This window comes from Physeter macrocephalus, chromosome 8 (assembly GCF_002837175.3).
Source record: "Physeter macrocephalus isolate SW-GA chromosome 8, ASM283717v5, whole genome shotgun sequence".
Taxonomy (NCBI): Eukaryota; Metazoa; Chordata; class Mammalia; order Artiodactyla; family Physeteridae; genus Physeter; species Physeter macrocephalus.
In genome coordinates, this window is record NC_041221.1 from 76,661,767 (window position 1) to 76,687,959 (window position 26,193).

At 36.1% G+C, this 26,193-nt stretch overlaps 1 protein-coding gene across 3 annotated transcripts in view; it reads left to right on the forward strand.

The window, feature by feature from the left end:
• The window catches only part of POLK (DNA polymerase kappa), a 79,511-nt gene that overhangs the window by 2,152 nt on the left and 51,166 nt on the right, over positions 1-26,193 (forward strand). The window contains exons 1-2 of one of the 3 annotated variants that reach the window (XM_028492982.2): positions 14,910-15,994; positions 17,313-17,390. The exons of the other annotated variants lie outside the window; for them this stretch is intronic. The gene's annotated coding sequence lies outside the window, so the exon portion shown is untranslated. Of the gene's footprint in view, positions 1-14,909; positions 15,995-17,312; positions 17,391-26,193 lie in introns of those variants that run through there. 3 annotated transcript variants of the gene reach the window in all.

Below are 26,193 nucleotides of genomic sequence, written 5' to 3' on the forward strand. Positions count from 1 at the left end.
AGCTGAGCCACCAGGGAAGTCCCTATTTTTATTTTTAAATGGAACTTTCTATTGTATTTTATGCATTTCTTTTTAAAAAATATTTTTTTATTTAATTTTTTGGCTGCATCGGGTCTTAGTTGCGCCACACAGGCTCTTCATTGTGGCGCACGGGCTCAGTAGTTGCGGCACAAGGGGTTAGTTGCCCTGTGGCATGTGGGATCTTAGTTCCCTGACCAGGGATCGAACTCACGTCCCCTGCATTGGAAGGTGGATTCTTAACCACTGGACCACCAGGGAAGTCCCTTATGCATTTCTAAGTTGTGTGATTGTAGCCACCAACAGTAATATGACTACAGTGCCCACTTAATCAGTAGGAAATTGTTTCATTGTATTTAGAATTAATATTTGAGAAATTGTCTTTTTAAAAATGTTTTTGTGGGACTTCCCTGGAAGCCATCAGTTAAGACTTCGCGCTTCCACTGAAGGGGGCATGGTTTCGATCCCTGGAGTGGGGGGGAACTAAGATCCTGCATGCCTCATGGCATGGCCTAAATAAATAAATAAAAGCTATTGCCATATTGTCTCTCTATAGTTACAAGACTATTTAAAAATGTTTTTAAGTACAGAAGGATTTTTGTATATTGTTCAGAATACCACATTAGAGGTTGGGCTTCACTTCATTTTTGCTAATAGGAAGAAATTGCAATACAGTAGTAAAATACATGAGCTTTCTTTTTATGGTGAGAGTGACAGCTTCTCAGTTTTCTCGCTAACTTAGAACCTTCCCCAACCTTCTTGTAAATATTGCATATTTTCTCTTTTAGTAGTTTTTTTTTTTAAACTCTTAAAACTTGAATCCATCTGGGATTTATTTTTGTGTATGGAATAAGGTAGGAATTGTTTTTTAAGGACAGTCACTTGGCCCAACTGTTTATTTAATAGCCTATTCTTACGCTTATATCTATGTGATACACAAAATCTACATATATCTAGGTCTGTTTCTAGACTCCATTCTTTTTCATTGATCTACTTGTCTATACCTGTGCTAATACCATACTGTTTTAATTATTTAACTTTATACTATTTTCGTATATAATACCAAAACTCTCCTGATGTTCTTTTTCATTTGGCTATTTTTGTATATCGTCTCTTCCAGATGAATTTTAGAACACCTTGTCAAATTACATGAAACACTCTATTGGAATTTGGATTAAGAATGCACTTATTTTATGAAGTAAATGACATCTTTACAATATTCACTCTTAGCTCCATCAGGCAGTTTACATATCTGATCTAACTTATTCCCTATAAACCACATAAGGTGAGCAGTGTTGGCCTCATTTTAAAGATAATGAAACTGAAGCTCAGTGCTGCTAAGTAACTTATCCAGTGTCAAATAGGTACTAAGTGTTGGAGTTAGGATTTGAACACAGATCTGATTTTTAAAATAATACTCTTTTCTTTGCTTCAGAATACCTCTAAAAGTGGGAAGAATTGTGTAAATAAATAACATATCCTGTAGATGAGTATATGAGAGCAACTATGCTCTTAATTCAGCTAATGATTTTGCACATCTTTCATTTACCCACTGCTTACATCTATGCTGTCTTATTTAACCCCAAAGTAGAATTTATTATTGCTAACCTATTTCTATTATTATTTCTATTTCTTATATTTCACATGAAGAAACTGAACCCAGAGAAGTTAAATAACTTTCCAAAGGTCATACAGCAGTAAAGGGCATAGTTGCAGTTTGAGCCCAACTATCCTGATTGCAGTGTTCATTCTCATCCCACTAGAGTTCTTCAGTTCCTCTTCTTTGTCCCCATCTTCCAGTTCACCTCATTCTCCCACCTTTTTTCTCCACAAAACACCAATCCCAAAGCCTTCATCCCTACCTCACTCTCTCACTGCAATGACACAGAAGCCAAAAACCCAGAGGCGCTGGAAGTGAGAATCTTGCAATTTTACTGATCAACAGGTAGAGGCATGGAAGGGAATATCCAGTCGCACCTCCCCCGACTCCCACCCCGGCTGCGATGCACGGATTGTGGGATCCTAGTTCCCTGACCAGGGATCGAATCTGGGTCCTCAGCAGTGAAAGCGTGGAGTCCTAACCACTGGACCACCAGGGAATTCCCGGGAATATTTCTTCTTGATGCTAGTACTGTAGTAGGAGAGGATGTCCCAAGTTGAAATTGAAGACATTGTCTAATGTTTTTAAATGATGCTATAAAGAGCCTTCGTTAGTATCTTAGCCGGTGGTAACAAAACACCACAGTCTGGGTGGCTGTGGTCCCTCTTCCTCCTCTAATAAGAACACCAGCCCTATTGGATTAGGGCCCTACCCTTATGGCCTCACTTAACCTTAAATATCTCCTTATAGGCCCTGTCTCCATATACAGTCACATTGAGAGTTAGGTCCTCAAAATATGAATTTGAGGGGAACACAATTTAGTCCATAACAGAGCTTATAGTTTCTGTATTCTCACAGTATTTATTATGGTAAAGATGCATTTGGAGATAATAGTCCTTTTTAGCTAACCTGGGAATTTAACTGTTCTTTGTAATCTTTATAATGCTGTTCCCAACTGAAACATAACTAGTTAAAAACTGGGGATTTGCATAAGAAACTTGATTTTGAAAACTTAGAGATACTAATCTATGAAATAGAGGTAATGATCTATGAATAGCAACAGTCTAAAAACTAAAGTACAAGTGAACAAAATACAGCATATGAATAAAACAACTGATTTTTTTTGCCCTATTTTAATGTCTTGAATAATAATCTGGGTGGTGAAATATGGACCACTTGAATTTTTCTCTTGGTACCATATTGTATGAAAAAAATACATCATGTGAGTATGTTTGTGCATGTGTATATGTGTCACTTTTGTGGGAAGAAATGGTAATTATAAATGATATAAATTAAAGATTAATCTCTTTACACACAGTGTTCTAAATTAATTTTCAACTTAGAGTTGTTAATGTCCCTGTTTTTCCATACATTTTCCTCTTTACCATCAAGAGAATTGATGATTACAGGATTTCTTAAAAAGACCCCATCATTGTCTTCAGAGTTATTTTCCCCAAGCTGCTGACCCCTATCCTTCACATTTTGATACATACGTAATGACAGTTATGTCACAACTGCTGTCTCACTGACAAGGATTACATGAAGCAGCCCTATTTTTTAAATGAAGAAATGTGTGTTCTTGAAGCAGTGAAATATGGTACAGTTGGCCTTCCCTATCTATGGGTTCCGCATCCTCTGATTCAACCAACCTTAGGTCAAAAATATCCGAAAAAAAAAAAATTCTAGAAAGCTCCAGAAAGCAAAAGTTGAATTTCCTGCCCACCAGCAACTATTTACACAGCATTTACATTGTATTAGGTGTTATAAGTAGCCTAGAGATGATTTAAAGTATACAGGAGGCTATGCATAGGTTATAGGCAAATACTGCACTCTTTTACATAGAGGTCCTGAGTATTCATGGATTTTGGTATCCGCAGGGGGTCCTGTAAGCAATCCCTTGTGGTTACTGAGGGAGGACTGTACTTGGTTTTTTAAGCATTCCCCCTTCTTTTTTCCCCCCTAAGAGCACTATTTGTAATTTTTAGAATATAAACATATACAGACCGTCCCCTACTTAAAATGATTCAATTTAGGATTTTTCGACTTCATGATGGTGCAAAAGCAGCACACGTTCAGTAGAAACCATACCTTGAATTATGAAATTTGATCTTTTCTCAGGCTAGCAACATGTGACATGATATTCTCTTGTGATGCTGGGCAGTGGAAGCAAGCCACATGATCATGAGGGCTTAACAACCATTCTGTACCCATACACCTGTTCTGCTTTTCACTTTCAGTACAGTACTCAGTAAATTACATGAGCTATTTAACATTTTATTACAAAATAGGGTTTGTATTGGATAATTTTGCCCAACTATAGGCTATTGTAAGTTTGTAAGTGTTCTGAGTACATTTAAGGTGGGCTAGGCTAAGCTATGATGTTCAGTAGATGTATTAAATACTTTTCCTACCTAAAGGTATTTTCAGCTTATGATGGGTTTCTTGGGACATAACCCCATCATAAGTCAAGGAAGATCTGTGTGTGTGATGGGGGGGACACTCTACCATTGTGCAAATTGCATTTTTAATTTAACAGTATATTGTGAACATCTATTTCGTAGCATTCGTTTTAATGACTGCATAGAATTCCTTTTTTGATGGGCAATCAACATTTTTTGTGTTTTGCTATTACAAAAAATGCTATAAAGAAACACTAGTTTAACTTTATTTTTGTGCACTTGTCTAGCTCTTTTTGAGGGGTAAATTCCCAATAGTGGGCTGCTCAAACAGAGAATATGTACATTTTACAGTGGGAGACTATCAAATTGTCCTCGAAGTTTGCATTAGTTTACGCTACCCAGTAGTGTGTCTGAGTCCTTCCTCCCCACCCTCCCACCACCCTGCCCTGCCCCAATACTTGAAGACAAAGGATGGTGGTAGGATAGCATTTGAGCAAGCTATCGGAAGGAGATAATGGTAGGAGGTTACAATTTCAGAATGAACCACATTGGAATACTTTTATCAGTGTTTATTTTGGTTGACCAGTTGGATATTATACTATTATTGATCTTTTCAAAGCTCTTTGACTGAAGGAATCAGAAATATGTTTGGGGTAGCTCAAATAAGAGAATGTTATTGTAGAGATCTCTGAATCCTCAGCTGGGCCTCGTACACATATTTCAATACTTGAAAAATGAGGATTTGGTGTTTTTCTATTCATCTCTGGGGCTTCATGATATCTTTCATCTCTATGTTCTTGTGTTCTCAATCTCAGTTTATTTGTCTCTTCAGATCTCATCTTGCATGTTGTCCAACTTGTTTTAACTACCTGTCAGTTTCAGGGCTCTCTCAATGTCTCTTAGTTCAGATTCTTAAAAGAAATAGGTAGTTGGCCAGCCAGTGCTCTAATCAGCTCTTCCCAAAAGTGTGGAATGTAAGTCTACTTCTTCTGTGGTTTGTTGGGAGTGGGAGTCCAACTGGAAACAATAGGCATATCTAGTATATATAATTTGCATTATAGTCTAACTGTAGTGGTAGGAAAAGGGGCATTCTGAGGAGAAAGAATTATTTAACATATGTGAAAATCTCATTGTCAAGCACCACACAGATATTAATTCTTTTCAAAGGCATAAGCACATACTAGCACATGATAAATGGTTAATATGTGCAGTATTAGACTGCATATATTATTTTGTTCCACTAAAACATGAGTTTAAAATTTTTTTATCCACTTTTTTTCTAATTTTAGTCCCCAGAGTAGCGCTCAGTACATAGAAGGCAGTCAATATAGTTAATGTATTTTACCTTATCTTTCAGTTAATAATTTAATTGAACAAGCATCTAATATGCAGGATATTATGCTGACTACTGTGGGTAGTTTTTGTTGTTGTTGTTATAAATTTATTTATTTTATTTATTTTTGGCTGCGTTGGGTCTTCGTTGCTGCACGTGGGCTTTCTCTAGTTGCTTCGAGCAGGGGCTACTCTTCGTTGCGGTGCACAGGCTTCTCATTGCGGTGGCTTCTCTTGTTGCGGAGCACACGCTCTAGGTGCATGGGCTTCAGTAGTTGTGGCTCGCGGGCTCTAGAGCGCAGGCTCAGTAGCTGTGGCGCACGGGCTTAGTTGCTCCGCGGCATGTGGGATCTTCCCAGACCAGGGCTCGAACCCGTGTCCCCTGCATTGGCAGGTGGATTCTTAACCACTGCGCCACCAGGGAAGCCCTGTGGGTAGTTTTAAAATAGTGACAGATTAAAAAAAAGAGCGAGGGTTGTGGGGGTCTGCATTCAAGGAGATTAGAACAGAAAACAAGATAAGAAAGGTATACATGTAACTATAGGAGTTGAACTAGTATTTTGTAAGTTAAAAGAAGGTAACTTTTACTCCTACCATCTGACGGTGATAAATCCTGTTCTCTAATCGTGTTATCTAATCCTACTTCTACTGGATCTCTGTAGGCCACCTGCTTCCAGATCTTTTTAGTGAAAACAATGGTTATTTGGAATTTTAAAGAAAAAAGTATTGTCCTCGTTTGCTGATCTCTTTCCACCAAGTTATCATGTAAACTGTTTAATGAGTCTTGTCACATTAGAAATATTATAAATTGGTAGATCTTTTTATGGCTTATAACTCTGTGTGTGACATTCATCATGTCCCCTAAATGAAGTTCAGAAGTTTAAAAGATTTAAGAGCTCCTTTGCAAGCCCTTTTCCAGTTTAGCCTGTACTACTTGCCCTTTTGAATGCTTTTTTTTTCCTTTTCCTGTTTTGACTATTAATCAATCATATTAGCCTGTTAGGCTTAGTGTTCCTGTCAGGCCTGTTAAAGAATCGTGTAGTTTCTGCCACTATGGTGATTCTCCCTGAGTTCAGAGTGGAGCAAGCAGATAGTCCCTGGGTGAATCCTAGGGCTTCATCCTTAATAACCATATGACTTTGGTTGTGTATTAAATAAATGCTAACTTAATAAATGGCATTAGTATAACCAGTCTTTTTATTACTATGTATATCCCAATTGTTGTGGTGTTATATGCATTTGTAAAATGATATTTACATAAGTATATCAAAGTGGATATTCATTTATGTAAAATGTGAATGCGTCTATGTCCATTTCTGATGATGTAAGCACCAGTTTCAGAAATATTAGGGGCTATAAGAAACTTGCATGTATTCATCTTTTATGACATTATACAGAATTCTTTTGTGATATCTTTGTGAGTGTATTCAAATAAGGGGGTCGTATACAAACCTGTAAAGTGAATGTAGGAATATTGAGGGCATGGCTCCCCTATGTATCTTAAACTTTTGAGTTGGTGCAAAAAAATGATTGTATTTTACCTATCACTAGTCAACATCTGGCCTGCCTATCTCCCAAATTAGTGATTTTCTCTTAGACTTAGATCTTTACAGGTATATTCATATCCAGTGTAAGTAACCCAAGTGTTCCAGTCTATGAATTAACTTAATTAAAGGATCTGTCAGGTTTTTTAAATAGTTGAACAAATTTTCCGGTTGCTGAGAAAAATACCAAAAGCCGACCATAAAATCTAGTTGAATAAAAGGAGCCCTGTAGTTAATCTGACCAGTTTATGTGCATTCTTTATGTATGAATGGTCCCCACAGCCAGACAGCTGCAGAATTTCTCTCCTTCCTATATATGCTGGTACTATTTTTTTTTCCTCATTCCTCCCCTTCCCCTGCATTACTATTGTTTCTATGTGTTGTGCATTACTATTGTCTGTTACTATTTTTCTTCCTTTTCTGTTCTTCCTCTACTGTAGCAGTCGTTGGCAGTAGTGATGGGAGAACAGAGGAGGGAGTAGGTGAGAAATAGTGAGAAGCCAGAAGAAGAAAAAGCTGTAATAGAACCTTCATAACATGCTTTCCATATTGTTGTAATTGACTTATAGGAATAGTGAAAATTATGTTTTGCCCATTCTTAATTCTTACTTCAGTCCTTTTTCCCACCTCACTATCTCAAGAGCCCCTAAAATTCTCACCATTTTCCCCAGCCCTGTGACTGCTCCTCATATCTTGGTTTCAAATATAGGCTTGATGTCCTTTTACTATATCCCAGTCTCATATTTTTTTCCTCAATTATGAGTCTAAATGATTAGTAGCACTAAGTTAGGTTATCCCTGTTGTGATGATAGATATTTAACTAGGCATTGCCAATATTTACCTTGCTTACGTTCTTTTTCTTTGTTCTGTTTCTAACTACCCACACTCCATTTGGATTGAAAGACTTTGTTTTATTGACATCAATTATTATTATTATATTATGCTCATACTGCTAGGACTTGCCTGTTACTCTGATCCTTAAGGTGAGTTTGCATATATATCTTAGACTCCCTTGTGTGTTGATTTTTACCATTTAACTCTCCAAGGACAACTTTATTTGAGGAGGGAGGGGGAGGTACTCATTGATACCTTAATACACTGCATACAGCTACTTAGGAATAAGTCACATCCCATGGACAGTTCTAACATTCAGCATTAAGACTGATTTCAGAAACAGAATTTCGAAGAGCATATAGGCTACCCTTTTGTCCTGTTTCCTGTTGTTCAGAGGAGAGCCAAGTCAGGCATGTTCCAAGCAGAATTATTCTTTCTTACTGTTGAATAAAATTGAAATTGTATTTCATTATCTTTTATTTATATCTATTTGGTTTTGTGGGTTAAAAACTTGTCGGGGTAGTTGTCATTTAATAGGTTTCACTGTAACAGTAAAAAATCCTTTAGTCTAAAAAGTACACAGTGTACATATGTAATAGATGAACAGGGATATTAGTGTCCACTCTCTGCATGTATACATTTTCTTTCTGTTTTTCTCCCCAAGCTTTTGAGTTTCTAACTTTTAACCTCTTTTCATTACATTGAGAAATTACATTGAAAAATTATTTTGTTAATATGTTAAAGCCATACTATAATAGAGCATTGTGATATTCTTAAGTATTGGTAGAGAGCATTGTGATATTCTTAAGTATTGGTAGAATCCTCATGATAGTTATTTTGTAAATGTGTTTGCTTTCTGTTTTTCTCCCCAGCCCTTTCATTGTTTCACTTTTGCTGTAATTTCCGATCCTCTTCTTCTTAGTCAAGTAAGCTGAAAAATATTGTTATGGAATATGCATGCTGTTATGGTGATATAGTTTATGAATATACAGTTATCTTCATCTCCATTTAAAGTATTTATTAAAGAACTTGCTATATGATGATCCTGATTAAGGTGCTGTAAAAATGAGATATATACAACATCTTTCATAGACTCATTATTTTCTAGCATACAGAAATGTATGTCTAAGAATGTAGACAATAATGCTAGATGTTTCAAAATATAGACAAAAATAAGTAATAAAACTATTGATATGTTTTTAACACTTACATTATTATTAAAGAGCAAGTAAAGCTTTAAAATTACCTGTCACATAGTGAGTGTTCAGTATATATAGATAAATGGAATAAGTTTAGTTGGTTGATGATTGAAGGGAAGGTGTAGGAATTGCAATTAACAAGGCCCAGGAGAAAAATCACTAAGCACCGTTAAGATTCAAGAGAAACTAAAGAACCAAATTCTATCATAGCTTTTTTAAGGAAGAAGTATCATTTGTTAAGGACCTACTCAATGTCAGACATTGTTTTAGGTTTATTACATTTAGTATTCATTTTTTCACAAAAATCCTGCAAGATAGACATTATCCTTATTTTACATGTAAAGAAACTAAACTTCAAAGAAGTTAAATAAGTTGTCCAAGGTCCTAGCTAGTAAATAGTCTAGCCTGGGCTTTTGAGCTTCAGAGGCTTATACTGTGTACTTTTAATACATATACAGTTATCTCAGTATTCTCTAGGGGTTGGGTTTGTTTCCAGGACCCCAAGGATGCTCAAGTCCCTCGTATAATAGCAGCATAGTATAATTGGCCTGCCATATCTGCGTTCCACATCTGCGGATTCAGCCAACTGCAGATGCATTGGTTGGTTGAATCCCCGGAGGTGGAAACTGCGGATACGCAGGGCCAACTTTATTTAGACAAACAACAACAACTATGATTAGTATTATTAAACATTTAAGCATCTGTTACTTTCTAGGTATGTTGCATACTTTTTCTTTAGTTTGACAATTTTCTTAAAAGAAAATTCATCCACATACATTTTCAAGCTGCAATAACATATTATGTAGCCAGTCTACAATTTTTTTCTATGACTGATAACTAAAGGAGTGTGTTTGCTAGCAAGACTATGTTCTAATTACCCATAAATAATTTTTTAAATTAATTAATTAAATTTTTGGCTGCGTTGGGTCTTCATTGCTGCACGCGGGCTTTCTCTAGTTGTGGCGAGTGGAGGCTACTGTTTGTTGAGGTGCGTGGGCTTCCCATTGTGGTGGCTTCTCTTGTTGCGGAGCACGGCTCACGTGCTTCAGTAGTTGTGACTCGCGGGCTTAGTTGCTCCGCGCATGTGGGATCTTCCCGTGAGATCTTCCCGGACCAGGGCTCCAACCCACGTCCCCTGCATTGGCAGGCGAATTCTTAACCACTGCACCACCAGGGAAGTCCCTACCCATAAATAATTTAAGCGATCTCTAGAGCCTGTTGCAATCATCCTTTTGTCCAATGTTGATAAAGGAGTTATGTATTGATTTAACTCTTTTGTATCATGGAAAGTAGTAATTGGCATTTATTATCATTTTATTTTTTAAATTTTGGAGTAATTTATGAATAATCTTGAGAAGTAACAATAAAGGGATAGTGAACAACATTGTTATTAGAAATTGTAATAAAAATCAAAACTTAGTAAACTTAGGTTTTTATTTCATATTTTCCTGAAATAGGTAATGTCCTTTGAAAGTAACTCTAGCTACTTATTGACTTTTATGCATGAGCCTGGAACTACCCATTAAAAAAATAAAGATCCCAGGGCTTCCCTGGTGGCGCAGTGGTTAAGAGTCCACCTGCCAATGCAGGGGAGACAGGTTCGAGCCCTGGTCCGGGAAGATCCCACATGCCGAGGAGCAGTTAAGCCTGTGCGCCACAACTACTGAAGGCTGGGCTCTGGAGCCCGCGAGCCACAACTACTGAGCCTGTGTGCCACAACTACTGAAGCCCGCACGCCTAGAGCCATGCTCCGCAACAAGAGAAGCCACCGCAATGAGAAGCTCGCGCACCAAAACAAGGAGTAACCCCCACTCGCCGCAACTAGGGGAAGCCCGCGCGCAGCAACGAAGACCCAACGCAGCCATAAATAAATAAATAAATAAATACCCCAGATTTCATATGCATCTTTAATAGATTCTAGCTTATCATTACTTCTGGCTCTTTATCTTGCACTTACATCATCCAAATGCAATGACATTAAAAACTTTGACCTCTCATAATCTTGTTAAAGAAAAAACAAACATTTTCTTTCCTTCATAATTGTAAAACATTTTCACTTTTATCTTTATAAACACTAGTTAGAATGAAGACCAATAAAGTTTTCACTTCTTCATCATCCATTTCTTTCCTATCCCTTTTGTATAATATCTGCATTAAGCATTTGTGCACTTACAAACTATATTAAGTAACTTTTAGTGCACAAACATCATAAAGGATGGAAGAACAGTGTCATACATCCTGTTAGCAAAATGGGATATTCCAAATTCTTGTTGCAAAATATGCTGTGATGAAGTCCTTCCTGTTGAATGACAAACTGGGTGGGAATGCCATATTTGCTTTTTATTCTTAAAAGTGCATTGTTTACTCATTGATTTTTGAGTTTCAGAAAATATATCTATTTGAATCATCTGAAATTTCAGTCTGACATTTTGCTTATAAAATTAATTTCACCATCATTATAGTTTAGAATGCTATTAGTCTCTTTACATTTATCTTCTGATTTGTCTGATAATTGTGAAACTCTTCTGTCAAATTTCCTCTTTTTGCCAGTATGGGCAGAAAATGAAAAATTTAGAACTCTCAGCTATGTTTAATGAAACCTACCAAAAAACAAGCCCCCCAAAACAAACAAACAAACAAAAACCCTGCAAAAATAGTGTCTTTATGCTTCTCTTATACTTTCTTTCAAAGATATGATACTATGGGCAACACAAGAAGAAAACTGAAGAACAATGTAATAGTGATGATTTATTTTACTACTAGATCATCTTTCTAGATGGTTCCATTCCATTTTCTTATTATTTGAAAAAATAATTGATTAGTAATGATTAAATACTTCCTAGGATGATAAAATAACAAAATACTCAAGATATAGGAAAAATAAGATCCCTAAGATACCATAAAATATCTTCAGTTTATAGAGATCACCATAATGTATCTTTAATTTACAAAGGATTCAAATAGATCCATATAGAAATTGCAAGGTAAGGTGAATATTATTCTGATAAAAAAAGAATAAATTTTTTTTGTTCTTTGGAAGATTCCTAAGAAGGAATAAGATATGAAATATCAATGCTTACAATAAACTTGCTCAAAGAAAAAAACTCAAAAACGAAAATTGAGCCTAATAGATCTTTGTGGTATACCAAGGGTTAATATGACCACATTTCTAATCTTATTTCATAACCAAATCTGAACTAGTTAGAGTAATTTTTTTAAAAAGTATAAAGTATATAATAAATATCTGACCTTAGGGATATCTCAATAGGTCATTTTTTGTTAGAAATATCTAAAATATTAACAGAATTTTTTGGTTTTTCACATAAAAAATGCATGGCTATCATGTATATCCCATTGTAGCAAGCATTTCACAGTGGAACCGTACTTTATACATCATGATCTAAGAGGATGATCAAAAACCAACCAGAATTCAAGGGACTCAATGACCAACATGGCATATTATTTACTTTAGCCTCAAGCAGACATATTAAAAGATGTATGAAGTAAAGAAACGCTGGTAAATTCCAGAGACAAAGCCCTTCTCCACAAAGCTCTTTGCTTCTTTCTAGGAATTATTGCTAGTTTTTTATGGAATGAGAACCCAAACTATATTGTAAGATTAGTATAATGCTTGATATTTCAGGTACATAATTCAAATAAATTTTGTAGGTCATAGTCTTGGAAAAGAAATGTTGGGAATTTTTGAAGCCTTGGAAAGCATTTTTTCTCTTTCTCATTAGGAGAAATTTTAGAAAAAGAGAAAAAAATTAAATATATGCAATATGAGGGTAGGAGGGGATGAGGAAGGCAGCTCCGCTGCATATCAGAGACAGAGAAAACCTTCAGATCTTTAAAAGGGCAGATGAAGAGGAAGCAGGAGTAGAAGGAAGTGCTCACGGAGAATATAGGAACCTGGTCTAGATCTGTCCTTTGAAGGAAGGTGTGTGTCTAGGCACATCATGACCAAACTGTTGAAACCAGAGATTAAGAGGAAAAACTTGAAAGCAGTCAGAAAGAAATGACACATCAAATATAAGGAACAACAGTTTGAATGATTGTGGTCTTAACAGATATAATGGAGACTAGAAAACAGTGAAGCAACATCTGAAAAGTACTGAAAGAAAGAAACTGTCAACTCAATTCTATGTCTGATGAAAATATCTTTCAAGAATGAAGGTAAGGGACTTCCCTGGCGGCACAGTGGTTGAGAATCCGCTTGCCAATGCAGAGGACACAGGTTCAGTCCCTGGTCCGTGAAGATCCCACGTGCTGCGGAGCAACTAAGCCCACGTGCTGCGACTACTGAAGTCTGCATGTCCTAGAGCCCGCATGCCACAGCTACTGAAGCCCACGCACCTAGAGCCCATGCTCCACAGCAAGAGAAGCCACTGCAATGAGGAGCCTGTGCACTGCAATGAAGAGTAGCCCCCGCTCGCCACAACTAGAGAAAGCCCGCATGCAGCAATGAAGACCCAACGCACCCCCCAAAAAAAAAAAAAAAAAGAATGAAGGTAAAATAAACCTACTGGCATCTTAGGCAGTATTTATATATTTAGCGTACAGATTTAAAATGTGGGCTTTGGAGACAGAATCTGGATTTGAATTCCAGCTTGGACACCTGTGATCATGGGTGAATTATATAAATTCTCTAAGCCTCAATTTCCTTATATATTTTACTAATATTTACTCTGATGGGATAATATCTAAATTACTGAATAATCATGAAGAATAAATTAGAGAATGCTTCTCAAGCAGTTAGTACCTGCCTAGCATATGGTAAGTTGTTAGAAAATGTTAGTTATCATTTATTCATATTTTCAGCAAATGCAGCTAACCTAGAATTTCGTATTTTCTATTTTCATCTGTTTTATTTTTTTTCCCCGACTTTAGAGAGTTTGGCTGACAGTACTGTAAAAGAGAAATCATTTTTGCTGCTACTTTGACTTGTACCAAGACCATACCTAAGAGGCTCTCATTTTCAGAGGAAGTCTTTCTTTTTATGAATAATGCTTTCCCTTTATTTCATGTGTCACTTTAGAGAGAAATATAGGACCTTTTATTTATTTATTTATTTATTTTTTGTGGGGGACAAGGTTCTGGTCTCAAGATACAGTCAGTGCCCATTTTGTTTTCAGTGTCATTAAAGTACAATTAACTTTTTTTTTTTTAATTATTTTTATTTTTTTGCGGTACGTGGGCCTCTCACTGTTGTGGCCTCTCCCGTTGTGGAGCACAGGCTCCGGACGCACAGGCTCAGCGGCCATGGTTCACGGGCCTAGCCACTCCGTGGCATGTGGGATCTTCCCGGACCGGGGCACGAACCCATGTCCCCTGCATCAGCAGGCAGACTCCCAACCACTGCGCCACCAGGGAAGCCCGAATTAACTTTATTTTTTAAAAAAAATATTTATTTATTTGTTTGCAATGGGTCTTAGTTGCGGCAGGTGGGCTCCTTAGTTGCAGCTCCAGGGCTCCTTAGTTACGACATGCAAACTCTTAGTTGTGCCATGCCTGTGGGATCTAGTTCCCTGACCAGGGATTGAACCAGGACCCCCTGCATTGAGGAGTGCAGAGTCTTATCCACTGTGCCACCAGGGAAGTCCCTCGGGCCTTTTATTTTGATAATTGATTTTTATTTCAGTTATTAGGTAAGACAATGCCTGGTAAAAACGAACTGTTTATTTTAGTTGCTATGATTATTGAAGAAATTGCCCTTTGGATCACTAGGAAGATCTGCAGTTGATCCCCAAATGTATTTTTCTTTGTACAGTGTTTCTCACATTTCAGGATACTCTTTTAAAAGTTCCTGGTTTTTAGAAAAGTCTGAATGAACATCATATTTTCATAATTTTATTTTAGTTTTCTTGTTATTATTTCATATTCTTCATCTGAAGACTTCCTAGGCTTTTAGAGAGTTTTCAAGACCATGATGTCATTTAAAAATAAATTTAGACCCTAACTTGTGCTTTCTATTACAGTGAATGTATGATATTTTATCTATTATCATTCACACCACTTTGATGTTACTTCCATATCAGTCTACAAAACAACTACTCTTCTTTTTTTTTTAATTTTACCAATTTTCTATTTCATCTTCTTTGTATTTATAGTGTAGTGGCTAAGTGTGATGGCTTTGAAGCCAGATCTGAAATAGTTGCAAACCTCTATGACCTTATCTAAGATATTTACTAAATCTGCACTTCTGTTTCCTCATCTCTCCAGAAAATTAAATAGGATAATGCTTGTAAAACACTGTAAGATCCAAATGCTAACTTTTGATTGCATTTAAAAAGACTTAACTGAGGTGTTACCATTAATTTTATTGCTTCCTATATATTAATCAGCCCATCAGCCACTCATTCAGCATACATTTATTAAATAACAGGCTCAATGACCTAGCACTGTACCAGTTTTTGCCCTCTTGGAAGTTTATATTTTAGTTGTACTAAGTATAAAAAATATTGCCTAATTTTTTTGGCACAGATTCTAGGAGAAAAAGTTATTTGGCATAAAAGTTACTTAGTTGATCAGTTTATTAGTATGTTTACAGTTTTCACCTTTATTCAAATGAAAACAGTTGGGGAGTTCCTTGGTGGTCCAGTGGTTAGGACTCGGGGAACTAAGATGCTACAAGCTGCGTGGGGCAGCAAAAGAAGGAAAGAAAGAAAGGAAAGGAAGAAGGAAAGAAGGAAAGGAAGGAAGGAAGGAAGGAGGGAAGGGTAGAAGGGAGGAAGGAAGAAAGAAAACAGCTATTTTAAAGCACTGCTACTCAAAATGTGGTCTGTAGACTGGTGGTGTTCCGTGCTGAGATAATTACAAAATTTGATAGTAAGCTGTAAATATATATATATTTTTAAAAGCTATATATGTTAACTATCTCACCGTTTCTATGCATCAAAAATCCTGGTGGGGCTTAACTGAGTGCCTTTGGCTCATAAGGTTGCAGTCAAGCTCTTGTGCAGGGCTGCAGTCTTTTCTGAAGACTTGACTGGAGGAGGATCTACTTCTAAGCTCACACACATGGAGCTCCTCGCAGGGCTGCTTCACATGGCAGCTGGCTTCCCCAGAGTGAGTAATCCAAGTGAGAATGAGAATATTCAAGATGGACGTCACATTGTTTTATAACCCATTCTTGGACATGACATCTTATCACTTCTGCTGTATTCTGTCTTTAAGAAGTGGGTCACTGAATTACACATTATAGTATTTTTTTGTTGTGCCTTTTTCTTGTTTTTCCTAGCATCTGTGAAGTATCATTAAAGATAATTATTTTAGTAGTATTAGGAAATGGATATTTCATTTGTAAATGAAATTTTGTTTCTTATTGTACTTGGCAGTATAGAAATGAGTGCTTTACATGCTGGAAGCTACTGTCAACACTTGATCAATTTTCATAATTTTATGTCATGTGCAGATTGAATAGCAGGGTTAGTTAACCATAATTTACTGGCATTGGGCAAGGGGTTTTTGGCAAAAATATTAACTTAGTAGGTTTTGCAAATATGCTAATGCCATTATGGTTTAAAATTCTGAAATCTGATAAATTGAAGTTCTCCCTTTAGTAAAAACCAATACTTTATTTTAACAGTTTATAATTATAATCACATAGCAAGAAGCCAGATTTTAAGTCCCAAAATAAGGTTGCTGTTAGTCTTAGCTCTAAACCTTTGAGTAAAGGAGGGAACAAGTTATATGGTTCTAATCTCTGTTGAAGTAAATGGATGCTGTTTTCAGAGTCTGCTTGACTCCCAACCTTTCAGGCTGGTAAGGAAGGTAGAAACATTTCCAATGATTATTAGATTGGAAATCAAAAAGAAAAATTCCATAAGGAAACCAAAGCAAGGGATTCATTTTCCTTTTTTAAAGAAAATTATGGTGTCCTACAGAGGCAGAGATACATCTTGCTTACCTGTGAAGGTTATATAATACAAGTGCATTTTTAGATTAAGGGATGAAAATTATCTGTTAATGTGAGCATTTAGCAGATATTTACATTTTTAGAATATACATGTTCTAAACTAGAGTTCCAGAGATTGTCTTGGGAATATTCTGGAATTTAATTAAAAACCTTACTCTGAAAACTTGATTTATTCTTACAAGTATATTAATGTGATTTTTTAAATATTAAAAATGCATTTATTTGTCAAGCTTCATTAATATAAAGTATTTCTGTACATATTCTAGACAGTAATATACGTGATTTTTAAATCAGTCATGCCAAACATGACAGTGCATTCATACAAGTTAATCATTATGAGATCGAATTCAACATTAGGTATTAATGTTGAAATTTCAAATATGTCTAGACTTGATTACCTTAATATTATATTCATACACTTAAGGTAAACTAAAATATAATTGCTTGTTATCTTGATTTGAATTTTAGGATCATGTCAGTGATATAGCCTTAAAAGCCATGAAGAATATTCCATTTTGGTTCACTGAGTTCCACAGGATCCAAAGGGTGGGTGCCATTTGTTCTTTCCAACTTCCCTAAAGTAAGGTGGCATTTTTTGTGTATGGAGATGAGGGAGAGCGTGTGTGTGATTTTTTTCACTTGTCATTTATTTAGTAATGAAGATTTTTCTTATTTTTCTATCATTTCTCAATCGATTACAGGCTTATATTTATAGCCAGGCCTGTAGGCTTTAACACATTTTAGAGAAATAAGTAAGAATGAAAGTGAGAGGAGAGACTCCACTTTTGTTGCATGCATACTATATGTTTACTGTGCTGTGGGCTCTTATATGTTACACATTTAATCCTCAGAAACCCTGAAAAGTAAGTTTTGCAGAGCAGAATACCAAGATTCATACACCTTGAAATCACATAAATTGCCTAAGAAGACACAATTTAGTTAAGTTTCACAATTTAAGTTTCAATCCAGGTCTTTCTGGCTTCAAAGCACATACTTTTTTTTTTTTTTATAATAAATTTATTTATTTATTTATTTATATTTGGCTGTGTTGGGTCTTTGTTGCTGTGCACCGGCTTTCTTTAGTTGTGGCCAGTGGGGGCTACTCATTGCAGTGCGCGGACTTCTCATTGCAGTGGCTTCTCTTGTTGCAGAGCACGGGCTCTAGGTACGCGGGCTTCAGCAGTAGTTGTCGCACGTGGGCTCAGTAGTTGTGGCTCATGGGCTCTAGAGCGCAGGCTCAGTAGTTGTGGCGCACGGGCTTAGGTGCTCCACGGCATGTGGGATCTTCCCAGACCAGGGCTCGAACCCGTGTCCCCTGCACTTGCAGGCAGATTCTTAACCACTGTGCCACCAGGGAAGTCCCCAAAGCACATACTTTTTGCACTATGTCAAAATTCCTCTTAGAACTGAACTCTTTTTATTAAGTCTTCTGAATATTAAAATAAGCAGTTAGCATATTTAGATCTAGTTATGAAAAAAAATAGGTATCAGTAAGTCTGGACTGCTTTTGCTTTTATGGGTTAATAACATTAGTTAACATAAATGACTTTTATTGTATAAGAGATGGTAGTTTAAAAAATTATTCTAGCTCAGTGTTTTGCAAGGTTTTTTAAATTTATGCTCCTTTCACAAACCTTCCTTTAATGTTATTTGATGCTTCAAAGCAAATTTAGTATCACTAAAACCAAATCATTATTACCCCCCCATTTATAGCATATAACCCTGAAAGAGATCATCTCATCAAGAATAATTATTTTTGCTAATTTAATATAAATTCCAGATCCTTTGTTATCAGATGCTCTTCTATGTCTTGTCTATTTAAATGTATTTTCATAACTATGTTAGTAATAATTTACAAATAGATTGTTAATTTTTAAAACCAAAGTTCTTTTAACAGAGTATAATCTGAACAAAAGTCAGATACTCATGGAGTTTTTTATTTATTAGGGCGGGGGGAGGCATGTGGATATATTTTAAATCATTTTGGGTTAACTACTACAAAATCACAGCTTCTTACTAATTATTTTTCCTATGATTGGCAGATTTTCTGGATGTTTCATTTTTTGTTTCTGGTTTTCAGGCATGTATAAGACCAGGAAGAAAACATAATAATAATGATTTTTAGAGCCTGACTTCTAATGGAAACCATCTTTTAAAATTCATCAATAGTAAACAATTGTCAGCTGACTGTTAGTGCAGTCTTGGAGTTGGTAATAATTTCAGTATATATCAGTGTTCACATAGGTATTTCTAAGGAATCAGGAGAACCAAAGAAATGAAGGTTATTATTCACTTTTCCTTTTCTTTAGGCTACCTATTCTTTTACTTTAGTGATAGACTATATATGAAGAAATTATAAGAGAGCTATACAGCATTTGTAGAACAGAGATTTAAGGAAAAGTTTGAGATTTCACGTGAAAGGGTTACGTTGCTAAAAATATTTTAAACTCCTGCCGTAGACTGTTAGAGCTATAAGAAATTTAAGAAATCAGCAGTGGATCAAGATTAGGGCTCAGAAAAAATTGTAGCTATTTGGCAGAGGAGGTAATTGAAGTGATCATTTTCCCAGGATAGGAAAGTAAAATAATATCCTGTACAACTCTTTCTGACTTTATTAAATATTTTCCTTCTAATAATATAGGAGATAGTATAGTGATAATATAATAGTTGAAATTTCCCACTAGTGATGTAACCTTCCCTTACTATCCTGGCTTCTTATGCAATTCTATAGTAAAATGGTAACATTTGAGATTGTGGAATTTTAAAATTATTACAATACCCAAAATGGTACCACAAGAGAACCTTTTCCTCCTTTTCTAAGACCATATGTATTCAACTATCCCTTAAGGTTTGTGTGCTTTACTATATACCTCAACTAAAACAAAATTAATCTGTTTGGTATCACGTCTACAAAAGTAAATATTTTTGCTGACTTGATCTAATACCCAGCGAAAGAACCTCTTGGCCTACCTCCTTTGTGTGCGTATAAACAAAGTTTTCCTTGTTAAAGAACCTGGAAGACTTTTTACAAAATATGCAACTCATCATCAGAATTATCAGAATAGGAATGTATAAACTGAGCTTTGGGAATTTACCTTTGAACTGATTTTTTTTTTTTTTTTTTTTTTTGGCCACACCTCGCAGCATATGGGCTCTTAATTCCCCAACCAGGGATCAGACCTGTGCCCCTGCATTGGAAGTGTGGAGTCTTAACCACTGGACTGCCAAGGAAGTCCCTGAACTGATGTTTAGTTAATGTGTTTTGTATCAGGATATATTTCATTCTGTACTAAGAAGCAGATAATTTCAATTTATTATTCTCTAAGTGCGAATTTTATACATCTGTAGGATTATGTAGAGTGTAGGGTTTTTGACTGCCTTCTGTCTCATTCATCTTTGAAATAAATTAAATTAACAGGCAACTCAGGAAGGAAAAAGGCAATTGAAGAGAATATATGCATTGTTCTCTCTTAAAGAATAGACCTTAAATCCTTGGTGAAAGGTTGAGGGTTTTTTTGGCCAAGCCATGTGGCTTATGGGATCTTAGTTCCTCAACCAGGGATTGAACCCAGGGGACAGCAGTGAAAGCGCCAAGTCCTAACCACTGGACCGCCAGGGAACTCCCAACTTGAGTTTTCTTTTAGCATACATCCCCTTGGTTTAAGATCTGTGGGGTTACATTATTTCTGTTATTTCTCTCAGTGATACATATAAATTTTTAAATATTGAAGATAATCCTATCTCAAATAATTTTGAAATTTTTGTACATCTTATTTTGCAAAGATATAAAAAGCTAAAGCTAAAAATACAGAGGTGCATCTGTGCTTTAATTCCCATCATATAAAAATTGTAGAGACTTCCCTGGTGGCACAGTGGCTAAGAATCCACCTGCCAATGCAGGGGATACAGGTTCAAGCCCTGGTCCAGGAAGATCCCACATGCCGCGGAGCACCTAAGCCCGTGTGCCACAACTACTGAGCCTGGGCTCTAGAGCCCGCGAGCCACAACTACTGAGCCTGTGTACCACAGCTACTGAAGTCTGTGCATCTAGAGCCTGTGCTCCACAACAAGAGAAGCTATCTCAATGAGAAGCCCGTGTGACGCAACGAAGAGTAGCCGCTGCTCACCGCAACTAGAGAAAGCCCGTGCACGGCAATGAAGACCCAACACAGCCAAAAATAAATAAATTAAATAAATAAATTTATTTTAAAAATGTTAATTTCTTAAAAAAATTGTAGGCATGCAGTTTGAGTATATATGTTCATATATGTGTGTGTAAAATAATTGGAGAGGAACATGTTAACAAATTAATCTGTTAAAGTCTTGGGGTTGTGATTTTTTTTAATTTTCTTGAAAATTAAAAAAACTTTTTTATAAGAAATGAAAATGAAAAAGAAAACATTAAGTCAGGCATTAATTTGGAAATTACTACATTAAAATTAGAGTAATATTCTTAATTTGGTACATTTAATTCACTGTATTTAAGTATAGATTGTAAAAAGAACATTTAATCACAGTCTGAAGTTTTGTACTGGGTGCTTAATCTGTTCAGACATTAAATATTTGAACAGTTGAGGGATTTAAAAATAATATTTGTTCTTAAGACATATAAAGGTTTTCTGGGGGGGGGTGGTTATTGAGTTTGGTTATTTACAGTATGTTAGAAATAGGAAGCGAGCTCTGTCTAGGAGCCTACTATAGTTTAGTTTTCCCTCCTCCTCTTTCCCCTCTTCCTTCCCTTCCTGCTTGATCCTCTCCTCTCTCTCTGTTACCCTTAGTATATTTTACCTGTTTCCTGGTAGATTAATTCCAGGTGACTTTGGTCAATATGCTAAGCACTTGTGATACTGTTTACATAGTTTTGTGTGCTTTTTATATGGAGGAGGAGCCCTACCACAGAAAACTTCTTTCTTAGAATTCCTTCTGAAAAATTCTAATTTTCCCTTCTTACTATCACCAAAACAGAGATTGGCCTTACATTTTTTAAGTGGTAACCTGAATAATCAGTGGTAGAATCAGACTGGAAGAATTTGAATATTTTCAGAGAAAATGTGCTTTTAAACCAATATGCTAAACCACAAGAACCCAGAGTTCTTTCCTTTGAGCTGTGCATTACTGTTTGTGCAGCTTCTGAATTGAAGTTCACAGACTGTATTCTGTAATACTGAACTATAAAAATGTTTGACTATTCTCTTTCTCAAAAAAATTTTTTGTTTATAAGTCACAGTTATATCCATTCATAGACCTTGGGACTATATATGTCACTATATGTGAGTGCATAGTAATCGTAGGACAAATACTTCTTTGGAAGCAAAACAAACAAAATTCATCTGTATGATCTGTGAACATTAGCTTTTTCTCAAGGATGCTCACAGTGTACCCTGTTCCCTTTTAGAGTCTCTTTATCTTAAAGAGTGAAGTAAGAAAAGTAGGACTAGTGATTTTCACAGCTCTGGAAATTTGGCTTAACTTTAATAATAATAATAAATGATAAGTATTGATTGTGAGTTTATCATGTACCAGACATCATACTAGGTAATTCCATTATATGCTGTCCTTACAAAGCCATTTGAAGTAGTACTAAATCTCACTTCCCAGAAAAATATGGAAATTATCATACTTTGTTATATTATGTGATCATCTCTGCTAGAAGCTTCCCCTTTCAATTTGTGGACTTCTAGATAAAGAAACTCAGAGCTAATGGGAAGAATACAGATAACCAGTGCTAATGAGAAATTTTAGAAATTTGAAAATAACAGAAATACTAACCAATAGCAACAAAAGCAGACTCACCATAGTAACACAAATGATAGTACCAAAAGGAACTCATAGAGATCCAAGTATACTAAAACTCAATACGTTGTTTATTACCTTTGCCCATTGATTTTTCTTAGATTTAGATATAATTGAAAAATATTAATTGAACAAATTAAATTTAACAAAGTAACTTAATTTCCAAAGTAGAAATACAAGCTAGAATTTTTTAATATTAATGGAGCCTAGCAAGCATTCTAATATGTAAATTCAAAATATTCTTATATTATAATAGAAGTCCTGAAAGCTTTAATAAACTAATTTAACCATGAAATATCATAGGAAAATAAGGCTTATAAAATCAAAAGTGGTTAAGCTCATATACTTGTCCTTACATATGTAATATTGAAATAAGGGAAAACAAAGTATTTTTAAATTATTAACTTCAGAAAAGCAGTTTTTCTCCCAATCTTTTAATGTGATTATGTGAACTTGCTATGTGAATAAAAGAATGAGAAAATGATATAAACTGAGTTTGATCATTTAACAAATGTTTATTGACTCTGTGCCAAGCACTGTTTGAGGCATTTGGTATACATCAGTGGGGAGAAAAGTTCCCTGCCCTCATGGAACTTACGTTTTCACAGGAGAGGTAGACAATAAACATAATAAGTAAGTAAACTTATGTTAGGGAATGATAAACATAAGTAAGTAAACTATGAAAAGCAATGGGGCATTGGAAAGAGGGTGTAGGAGGGATAATCAGGCTACAATTTTAAATAGGGAAGTCAGGATATGCCCTTATTAAGAAGGTGACATTTAAGCCAAGACTTGAAGGAGATAAGGGGGTTTAGACAAGAGGATATCTGGTCAAAGAACCCTCGAGGAGGAAGGAACAGCCAGTGCAAAAGGCCTCCAGGTCAGAGTGTGCCTTGCTGATTTGAGGAACAGCAAAGTTGGAAAGCAGTGAGCAAAGGGGACAGTATTAGGTATGAGGGGAGAGTATTAGGTATGAGTGTAGACAGGTAACAGGTAATAGGGATACAGATCCTGTAAAGATTTGGGGTTTTATTCTGGAGTGAGATGAGGTGCCATTGTACAGTTTTTATTAGAGGAGTGATATGACCTAACTCATGATTTAGAAGAATCAGTTGGGCTACTGTGTTGATAATTGACTACAGGAGGGCAGGGCAGGAACAGAGACTATTTAAGATTATTGCTATTGCAATAATCCAGGCAAGAAATAATGGTGGTTCAGACTAGTGTGAAAGCAGTGAAAATAGTGAGAGGAGGTTACATTCAGGGTGCATTTTGAAAGTAGAGCCCACAGGATTTCCTGACAGTTTGGATGTGGGGTGTGATAAAGAGGAGAGTCAAGAATCACTACAAGGTTTTTTGCATGAGCAATTGGAAGGGATTAGAGTTGCCCTCAAGTGAGATGAGGAAGGCTGAAAGTAGAGCTGGTTTTGGGGATGGAGGCAGATGAGAAGGTCAATTTCAGACTTGCTAAATTTGAGATGTCAGGCAGGCATTTGGACTAGAGCTGTAAACTTGCAAGTCATTAGCATGCAGATGATAGTAAGTCTGTGCCCATGAAACTGGATATATGTTACCTGGTGATGGGGCATCAACAAGGCAGCAAGGTGGGAATTCCCTGGCGGTTCAGTGGTTAGGGCTCCGGGCTCTCACTGCCAAGGGCCCAGGTTTGATCCCTGGTCGGGGAACTAATATCCCCACAAGCCACTCAGTGCGGCCAAAAAAAAAAGGCAGCAAGGTAATGAAAACTAACTTTACCTATCTCACAACTTTGCCTGGCGCCAGTATTGCTGATAGCCCAGTTCTCGCCAATTAAGGACCAAAACCAATTCTCAGAGTTTTGGGGCTAAGTAATATACTATATATGAAGTAGTAGGCATTCAGTAATTGTTTCTTTTCCTTTCATACATTTTAACATTTAAAGGACAAGGCGGCTTAAATGTAGGATGTCTGCATTTAGCCTCTTCACTCTTCAGTAGTGTTGGTTTGGGGAAATTATGAATGAATTACAGTCACCTGTTTTACTAGAAAATGACAAATTATTGGATTACTAAAGCATAAGGCAAAATACAGGATAATATTAGGCTGAATGTGAAAGCTGAAGAGAAAAAAATTCAAATGATAAGAACAGAAAATCAACCTATATTCCCTTAGGTACCTAGAAACAACATCACTAGTGGTTCCAGTACTTTAGGGCACACTGGAATTATCTGGGCATCTCTTAAAAATACTGGTATCTGGCTCCTACTCCCAGAATTTCTGATTTATTTGGTATGGGATACAACCTGGGTGTCAAGAGTTTTAAGATCCCTCCAGACATCCCTCTAATGTGTCGCAAAGTTTGAGAACTACTGTGTTATACACTTTTTTTGTCCTAATGGAACTGTCACTAATAATCACAGTATTCAAATTTCCTTCCTTAATTTATTTTATTCTTCGCTGGTGTCAAAAATGGAAGCAGCTATCAAGAAAAGGTCCTCTTGAGGGCATTATGCTAAGTGAAATAAGTCAGAGAAATTAAAATACCATATGATCTCACTTATATGTGGAATCTAAAAACAAAAACAAAAAACAACTCACAGAGAACAGATTGGTGGTTGCCAGTGGCAGGGGTGGGGGGTGGATGGGAGGGGTGAGAGGTAGGGGGATGGGGGAAATAGGTAAAGGGAGTCAAAAGGTAAAAACTTTCAATTGTAAAATAAGTCATGGAGATGTACAGCATGGTGACTATAGTTAATACTGTATTGTATACTTGAAAGTTGCTAAGAGTGTAGATCTTAAAAGTTCTCATCACACGAAAAAAAAGAACTATGGTGATGGATGTTAAGTAGAAAGAAAAGAAAAGAAGGGAAGGGAAGAGGAGGGGAGCGGTGGGGAGGGAAGGTCCTTAAGGCAGAGTAGAATAAGTGAACCCTCTGTAAATCATGCAAATGAGAAATCACTGTCATAATTTGTTGTAGATTCATGGCAGCTATTCACCTGGCCATTTATTTGTAGTATAAGTGAACCCCAAATTGGAGGCAGCTGTGATGTCACGGTAGCTGCTTTAGACTTGGAGTAAGAAGACGGATTGAAATCCTAGTTCTTTTGCATATTATCAGATAATTATCATAATTGCTTATTATCAGTTATTATCATAATTACCCATTGTGATGGGCAATTCATTTAACTTCCTGAAATTCAAATTTCTTTCTCCCTAATATGAGAATGAGCAAGTCTATTGCATGGTTGTAATAATTGTTTTCAAAAGTGAATGTATGTGAAGGTAAATTATAAAGAATTATATAAAGACACTAAAGAATTATTATTTGAAATCAACCTTAAAAGTGACATAGCATTGTAAAATGTAATGATTTCCTGGAAGTGGATAGATATTTCTTCCTATATTTTTTCACTGATTTAAGAATGGAACTCTGCAAACAGTAGGTAATAAATGTTTTTGATCTTAATGTTAGGCACGGAAAGTGTTATTTTGTATTTATTTCTTTTTTTCTTTTTTTTTTTTTTTTCTTTGCGGTACGTGGGCCTCTCACTGTTGTGGCCTCTCCCTTTGCGGGGC